Here is an 8,665-nt window from a genome sequence, read left to right as displayed (position 1 = left end):
TAAAAATAACCAAATTCTTTAAATACAAAATAAAATGTCATATATGTACAGTCATCCCAAAAATAATATTCCCTAGTGCCGGTCAAACAGACAAAAATCGCTACCCAAAATGGTAACCCTAACACGAGGATCAAACTCCCCGTCTCCCAGCGGTCACCTCGACTCCAAGCTAGCCCTGATCTGCTCCCATACCAAGTATGATCATCGCAGTTCCACCACATGGAAACAGAAGGGTAAGCTAGAATTCACAAATGAATCATAATAATCTATACTACACAATCGTATTCATAGAGTCACACCATACACTCTATCCAATACTACTCATGCATAAAATACAATCCACCAATCATGAAGTCAAACACCACACTTCATCATATTAATAATCATGCAATAAATGCATCTCATGACAGATATCAATGCATATCAATCATCTAATGCGTCGTCACGCATACACCTAGGAGATCTCCACAACAATAGAGCTGTATAAGTGACATTCCATCCTACCGAAACCACCCCAACCGTTTTCACGCCTAAAGCGCCCGCTCGGTCACAGCTAAACAGGATATATAATCCTCCCTCAGGTTTACTCGGATGATGTCACTTACACAATTGGAAGTCCAGATCCACCGTCAGGTATAGCACAGTTGGGTACGGGCTTACCACGACCTTGGCATGCATTAACCAAGTCAATTGTGGAGTTCGCCCACCGACTATCCGCAAGGATCCACGCACCTTCCTGAGTACTTGGTTAAGGGAATAACCCTCGACCTCATACCCCGCTCCAACACTAGCTAAGGACTTAGAGGAGACTCACCCAACCCAGTGGCCTATCTGAGCACCACTCTCCCAAATCCAGTGGCCTCCCAGAGCACCACTCTCATATATCAGTGGTCTATCCAAGCACCACTCTCAAGAAACTCTATGTGAGCTCTTCCAGTTCGAAAATATTTTTCCTCTCCTCAAGTCCTAGGCTAGACTCATGCCATAGGCATCACATGCAATCATGCATCATACATCATAATGGTCTGCCCACCATCATGATCAACAATCATACACATGTCATAAGACATCACATGCAATAATGCATCATACATCATAATGGTCTGCCCACCATCATGATCAACAATCATACACATGTCATAAGACATCACATGCAATAATGCATCATACATCATAATGGTCTGCCCACCATCATGATCAACAATCATACACATGTCATAAGACATCACATGCAATAATGCATCATACATCATAATGGTCTGCCCACCATCATGATCAACAATCATACACATATGAACATATACGCATGTCATATCATATTCAAACATTCATACGTATCATCACAAAGCATACATATGAATCACACCTCACCATACATCATATATCATACATACATAATCTAAAACTTTAACTTTAAACATGCATAAGCATCAATTCATTCATAAACTTATTCACGCTCGGCGTAGCCTGAGCTCGCCCAGCCTAATCCCAGCCTGAGAGTCCCAAGACTCATCCACGCCTAGCGCATTCAACCTGCGCCCGGCCTAAATTCCAATAACAGAGTTCACAAACTCTCATCCAAACCAACAAATCCAGTCACATGCAAACACAAAACACAATACATAGGCTCCATACAACTTAAATAAACCTAGAATCAACATGCACCTATCTGATGCATCAAATTCACCAGAAACCCCATTTTTTTTCCAAGACTTTGAACAATTAGCGAATTCTCCGATCCAGCCATGGATCCTCAACTTCCATGCATCAATTGAGTTTCTAAACTCACATGCAACTTAAATAACAAACATTCTAGCTTCCCTTACCTGAAGATTGGCTCAGATAGCCAAAGACTGAACAAAAGTAGAATTTCCCCTCGAGGCTCAACTCGGAACTTCAGTCCTCCCAAAACAAGTTTTCTAATCTGAATTTCAAGAAAAGTCAGAAGGAGTTAGTGATCTAGAGGAGAAAAAGAGTCAAACAGAGAAATTTGGGAGAGAAAAGAGCTCACTGACCCAGAGACCTTCTCTCTAAAACTTCTCTCTAAAAACTCCAAAACTCCTGAAGGCCCCCAACCCCCTATTTATAGACTTTCGGATTGGCCCAGAACGGCCCGTACCGAGTTCGGAACGGCCCGTTCCGAACTCCCAAATCACGCACAAAATTAACGCCCAGAACGGCCGGTTCTGAAATCAGAACGGCCCGTTCCGGGACTCATCCGGAACGGCCCGTTCTCCCTCCGGAACGGCCCGTTCTCCCTCCAGAACGGCCCGTTCTCCCTCCAGAACGGTCCGTTCTCCCTCCAGAACGGTCCGTTCTCCTTCCCAGAACGGCCCGTTCTCAACTACAATATGTAGTTCAATTCAGTAGCTTGGAACGGCCCGTTCCAGTTTGGGAACGGCCCGTTCTGGGCTACTGAATCAACCTCTTCTTTTTTTTTTTTTTTTTTTTTTTTTTTTTTTTTTTTAACAATGTTACAATACTCCCCAACAAATAGGAATTTTCGTCCCCGAAAATAGGTCTACCTGAAGAGAGGAATGGATATTGTTCGTTGAATTGACTCTCCACCTCCCAGGTAACCTCACCAGTAGCTACATCCCAAACAATTCTCACCAAGCTGATGGATTTGCCACAAAGCTTCTTCAACTTGTGATCAACCACAGCTACCGGTCTCTTCTCATAGGTCAAGTTCTCTCTAACTTGCACCTCATCTATCTCTACTACTTGACTCAGATCTGGGATGTACTTCCTAAACTGTGAAATGTGAAACACATGCTCTCCCTCATCAAATTCTAGAGGTCTCCTCCTCCTATCGGCATAGGACTTTCATCAACTCTGGGTAGCCCTCAACCTTTGCTGAATTTATCTCACCATCTCAGTAGTCTGAAGAACTAACTCTGGACCAACCACTACTAGCTCACCCTCTTGATACCAACATAATGGAATCCTACACCTCCTGCCATATAAAGCCTCAAAAAGTGTCATGCCAATAATCAAGTGATAACTGTTATTATAAATAAACTTTACCAATGGTAACACCTCTTCCCAGCTACCCAGATGATCCAACACATAAGCTCTCAAGAGATCCTCCATTGACTGAATTGTCCTCTCCAACTGACCATCTATCTGTGGATGATAAACAGAGCTCAACCTCAACCTTGTTCCCAAAGCCTGATGCAGAGTCTGCCCACCGGGAAGTAAACCTTGGATCTCTGTTAGAGATAATACTGTAAGACACTCCATGCAACCGTACTATCTCTCTGATATACAACTGTGCAAGCCTCTCCAAGGACCACCTCTTGATAGGAAGAAAGTGCGCACACTTTATCAACCTATCAACAATCACTCAGATAGAGTCACTGTTCCTAGCTATCCTAGGCAACTCAACCACAAAGTCCTTAGTGACACTATCACACTTCCACTTGAGAATCTCCATCAGCACTAAGCTCAAAGCACTAAGCTCAAAAACAGCTGCCCTCTTAATACCAAGCAATCCCAAAATCCTCAACAATTCTAGATCTTGTAATTGCTTAGTTCCCACCTGTCTCAAGAACTCATTAGTTATGGTGATCATACCGCAACTAATGTGATCTTGGACAACCTCCACTTCTAGTCTCAAATCTCTAAACTACTCAATCAGCTCCAACTCCTTAATCAACATAGCTGACACATGAATGGATTTCCTACTCAATACATCCGCTACCACACTCGCCTTCCCAGGATGATACATCAACTTAAAATCAAAGTCCTTTAGGAATTCCATCCACCTCTTCTGCCTCATATTCAAACTCTTTTTTTTTATCACTAAATACATTGAATCTCGCATCATACAGATAGTGTCTCCACGACTTCAAGGCAAACACCATAGCTGCAAGCTCCAAATCATGAGTAGGATAATTCCTCTCATGAGTCTTATGTTGCCTCGAAGCATACACTACTATTCTCCCTTCCTGCATCAACACACAGCCCAACCTCTGATGAAAAGCATCACAAAAACATATCAAAATACTCACCAGTGTCAGGTAACACCAAAACTGAAGAAGTAGTCAATCACTCCTTCAATTCCTGAAAACTCTGCTCACAAGCGTCCATCCAACTAAAAGCTGATCTTTCCAAGTCAGTTAAGTCAAAGGCATTACTATTCGAGAGAAACTCTTCTATAAACCTCTGATAGTAACCCGTTAACCCAACAAAACTCCTAATCCCCGTAACAGTCCTCTGACGCTCCCACTGGATCACAGCCTCCACCTTGGCTGGATCTCCTGTAATCCCCTCTATCGATATCACATGCCCCAAATCTCACCTCAGACAGTCAAAACTCACCCTTGGACAGCTTGGCATACAACTACCTCTCTCTCAGTACCTGTAAAACCAACCTCAAATGCTCATAGTGATCCTCCAAAGATCTAGAATTCACCAATATATCATCAAAACATCGAAGCTCCCCTCAGTTGATCCATCAATTCATCAATTCTCAAAAGCGGATACCTATTCCTTATCGTCAATTTGTTCAGTTACCGATTGCCGATAATCACACAAACGGGCCCCACCATCTTTCTCTACTAACAGTACCAAGGCACCCCAAGGAGAAACATTGGACCTCACTACTATTTCTCCAACAAATCCTCGATCTGTTTCTTCAGCTTTACCAACTTAGCTTGAACCATCCTATAAGAAGCCACTGATACCGATCTTGCACCCAATACCAGGTCAATGCTAAATACAACATCACGCATAGGTAACAATCCCGGCACATCATCTGGGAACACCTCAGGAAACTCACTGACAATCTCAATCCCAATGATGGCCCTCTCCATCTTAATCATTCAAAACGACAAACAACATGAAGCACTCAGCTCCATCTTTCTTCAACTGCTCAGCCTGACCCGCTGACAACAACACCTCACCCTCCAACTGAGGAAATACCAATCTTCTCCGAGCACAATCTATAAGGATGTGATGGGCAGATAACCAATCCATCCCTAAGATTATGTTAATATCTATCATGAGCAACCCAATCAGGTTCACTCAGAACCTCCTACCAAAACACCTCTATTAGGAATCTCACACACATCTCCAATGTCATCAAAGAAATTGAAGCCAGAGTAGATACATACAGAACAACGTGCCTTGCAGACACCAACAACCCAATCTCCCCACACAATCAACAAAAATAAATGAATGTGTGGCACCAGAATCGAACAAAAATAAAACATCCTCACCTGCTGCCTTCCCTTTCCCCTTCACCAAGTCTGATGAAGTGGAAGCCTCTGTACCTGATAATGTAAACACTCTCCCCGCAGTTGTAGGTCTGGGTGGCCTCGGGGCACTCCTAGATGAAGTCGGCGGTGTCTGACAATCTCTAGAGATGTGGCCTGGCCTACCACATCTGAAGCAAACATTCCCCGGATGAGAACAATCTCTAACCATATGTGCTCTTTCACATCTGTAGCACCGCACCAACTGTGCTCCGCCCTGAGAAGTAACAGGTCGAGCTCCCCTGCTAACAGCTCCTCTCTGAGACTGTACAGGTCTGTCATAGGGTCCCCTCTACTGGCCTCCCCTCCTGAACTCTAGCAGCCTTACCACTGCTACTACCACCCTCCAAACTCTCAACAGTCTTTGCCTTCTCAACCAAGGCAGGAAACTCCACTATGGACATAGGGACTATGACCCTCTTCAGCTCGTGCCTCAATCCCTCTGCAAACTTTCTACATCTCCAAGCCTCAAATATGGCCTGAGAGTAGAAACGAGCTAAATGCTCAAACCTCATAGCATAATCTAGGACAGACAGGCTCTCTTAATGCAATCCCTATCAACAGGTACACTCCTGTTCTCTAACATTTGTTTGGTGTCTCTCCACCAGTACTCAGCCTCGCTTGCCAGTATACATATTGCATAGGCCAACTTCCTTTCCTCAGAAGATCTCAAAACACTGAAGATCTTCTCCATCTCACACAACCACTAATATGCCACATCAAGATCTGAATCCCCCTTGAACTGAAGAAGCTAACATCTCCTGAACTCTGCCTGAGAGACCACCGGTCTAGCTGCCTCAACCGCAGCTCTACCCACCTCCATCTAAGCAAAGTAAGCACTTTACTATTGCATCACTATGGCCATCATCTCCATAGTTCTAGCGATATGATCAAACTGAGACCTCACCATACTAAAAGAATTCAAACATTCTTTTACTAACACTTTACCACTACAACTCACCAAAATTAACACATATCAAAGATATGACACAACAGAAACATAGAAGGATCACTCCCCACAGAGCATCCTAACAGACTCGACCGGCTCTGATACCATAAAAGTGTAACGACCCGCCATGGTCTCTACACTTACTGGAATCGCACTACTACTAGTGAACTAAGGAAAATATTAAATTGGATAACTCATACATACAGGTATAGATAAGAATAAAAATAACCAAATTCTTTAAATACAAAATAAAATGTCATATATGTACAGTCATCCCAAAAATAATATTCCCTAGTGCCGGTCAAACAGACAAAAATCGCTACCCAAAATGGTAACCCTAACACGAGGATCAAACTCCCCGTCTCCCAGCGGTCACCTCGACTCCAAGCTAGCCCTGATCTGCTCCCATACCAAGTATGATCATCGCAGTTCCACCACATGGAAACAGAAGGGTAAGCTAGAATTCACAAATGAATCATAATAATCTATACTACACAATCGTATTCATAGAGTCACACCATACACTCTATCCAATACTACTCATGCATAAAATACAATCCACCAATCATGAAGTCAAACACCACACTTCATCATATTAATAATCATGCAATAAATGCATCTCATGACAGATATCAATGCATATCAATCATCTAATGCGTCGTCACGCATACACCTAGGAGATCTCCACAACAATAGAGCTGTATAAGTGACATTCCATCCTACCGAAACCACCCCAACCGTTTTCACGCCTAAAGCGCCCGCTCGGTCACAGCTAAACAGGATATATAATCCTCCCTCAGGTTTACTCGGATGATGTCACTTACACAATTGGAAGTCCAGATCCACCGTCAGGTATAGCACAGTTGGGTACGGGCTTACCACGACCTTGGCATGCATTAACCAAGTCAATTGTGGAGTTCGCCCACCGACTATCCGCAAGGATCCACGCACCTTCCCGAGTACTTGGTTAAGGGAATAACCCTCGACCTCATACCCCGCTCCAACACTAGCTAAGGACTTAGAGGAGACTCACCCAACCCAGTGGCCTATCTGAGCACCACTCTCCCAAATCCAGTGGCCTCCCAGAGCACCACTCTCATATATCAGTGGTCTATCCAAGCACCACTCTCAAGAAACTCTATGTGAGCTCTTCCAGTTCGAAAATATTTTTCCTCTCCTCAAGTCCTAGGCTAGACTCATGCCATAGGCATCACATGCAATCATGCATCATACATCATAATGGTCTGCCCACCATCATGATCAACAATCATACACATGTCATAAGACATCACATGCAATAATGCATCATACATCATAATGGTCTGCCCACCATCATGATCAACAATCATACACATGTCATAAGACATCACATGCAATAATGCATCATACATCATAATGGTCTGCCCACCATCATGATCAACAATCATACACATGTCATAAGACATCACATGCAATAATGCATCATACATCATAATGGTCTGCCCACCATCATGATCAACAATCATACACATATGAACATATACGCATGTCATATCATATTCAAACATTCATACGTATCATCACAAAGCATACATATGAATCACACCTCACCATACATCATATATCATACATACATAATCTAAAACTTTAACTTTAAACATGCATAAGCATCAATTCATTCATAAACTTATTCACGCTCGGCGTAGCCTGAGCTCGCCCAGCCTAATCCCAGCCTGAGAGTCCCAAGACTCATCCACGCCTAGCGCATTCAACCTGCGCCCGGCCTAAATTCCAATAACAGAGTTCACAAACTCTCATCCAAACCAACAAATCCAGTCACATGCAAACACAAAACACAATACATAGGCTCCATACAACTTAAATAAACCTAGAATCAACATGCACCTATCTGATGCATCAAATTCACCAGAAACCCCATTTTTTTTCCAAGACTTTGAACAATTAGCGAATTCTCCGATCCAGCCATGGATCCTCAACTTCCATGCATCAATTGAGTTTCTAAACTCACATGCAACTTAAATAACAAACATTCTAGCTTCCCTTACCTGAAGATTGGCTCAGATAGCCAAAGACTGAACAAAAGTAGAATTTCCCCTCGAGGCTCAACTCGGAACTTCAGTCCTCCCAAAACAAGTTTTCTAATCTGAATTTCAAGAAAAGTCAGAAGGAGTTAGTGATCTAGAGGAGAAAAAGAGTCAAACAGAGAAATTTGGGAGAGAAAAGAGCTCACTGGCCCAGAGACCTTCTCTCTAAAACTTCTCTCTAAAAACTCCAAAACTCCTGAAGGCCCCCAACCCCCTATTTATAGACTTTCGGATTGGCCCAGAACGGCCCGTACCGAGTTCGGAACGGCCCGTTCCGAACTCCCAAATCACGCACAAAATTAACGCCCAGAACGGCCGGTTCTGAAATCAGAACGGCCCGTTCCGGGACTCATCCGGAACGGCCCGTTCTCCCT

General features: G+C 43.4%; 2 long non-coding RNA genes across 2 annotated transcripts; both read right to left on the bottom strand.

The window, feature by feature from the left end:
- LOC145957758 (uncharacterized) lies at positions 1-2,114 on the bottom strand. Its single transcript, XR_014433760.1, has 2 exons — positions 2,016-2,114; positions 1-1,924 (listed from the first exon to the last, which is right to left on the bottom strand). It is a non-coding gene; the product is annotated as an uncharacterized LOC145957758 (long non-coding RNA).
- Positions 2,115-6,420: 4,306 nt separating this feature from the next.
- LOC145957757 (uncharacterized) lies at positions 6,421-8,390 on the bottom strand. The gene is made up of 2 exons (XR_014433759.1): positions 8,253-8,390; positions 6,421-6,606 (listed from the first exon to the last, which is right to left on the bottom strand). It is a non-coding gene; the product is annotated as an uncharacterized LOC145957757 (long non-coding RNA).
- Between the last annotated feature and the right edge of the window lie 275 nt (positions 8,391-8,665).

This window comes from Cajanus cajan, chromosome 5 (assembly GCF_000230855.2).
Source record: "Cajanus cajan strain Asha chromosome 5, NIPB_CcT2T_4, whole genome shotgun sequence".
Lineage (NCBI taxonomy): Eukaryota > Viridiplantae > Streptophyta > Magnoliopsida > Fabales > Fabaceae > Cajanus > Cajanus cajan.
This window is presented reverse-complemented; position numbering and strand designations above follow the sequence as displayed.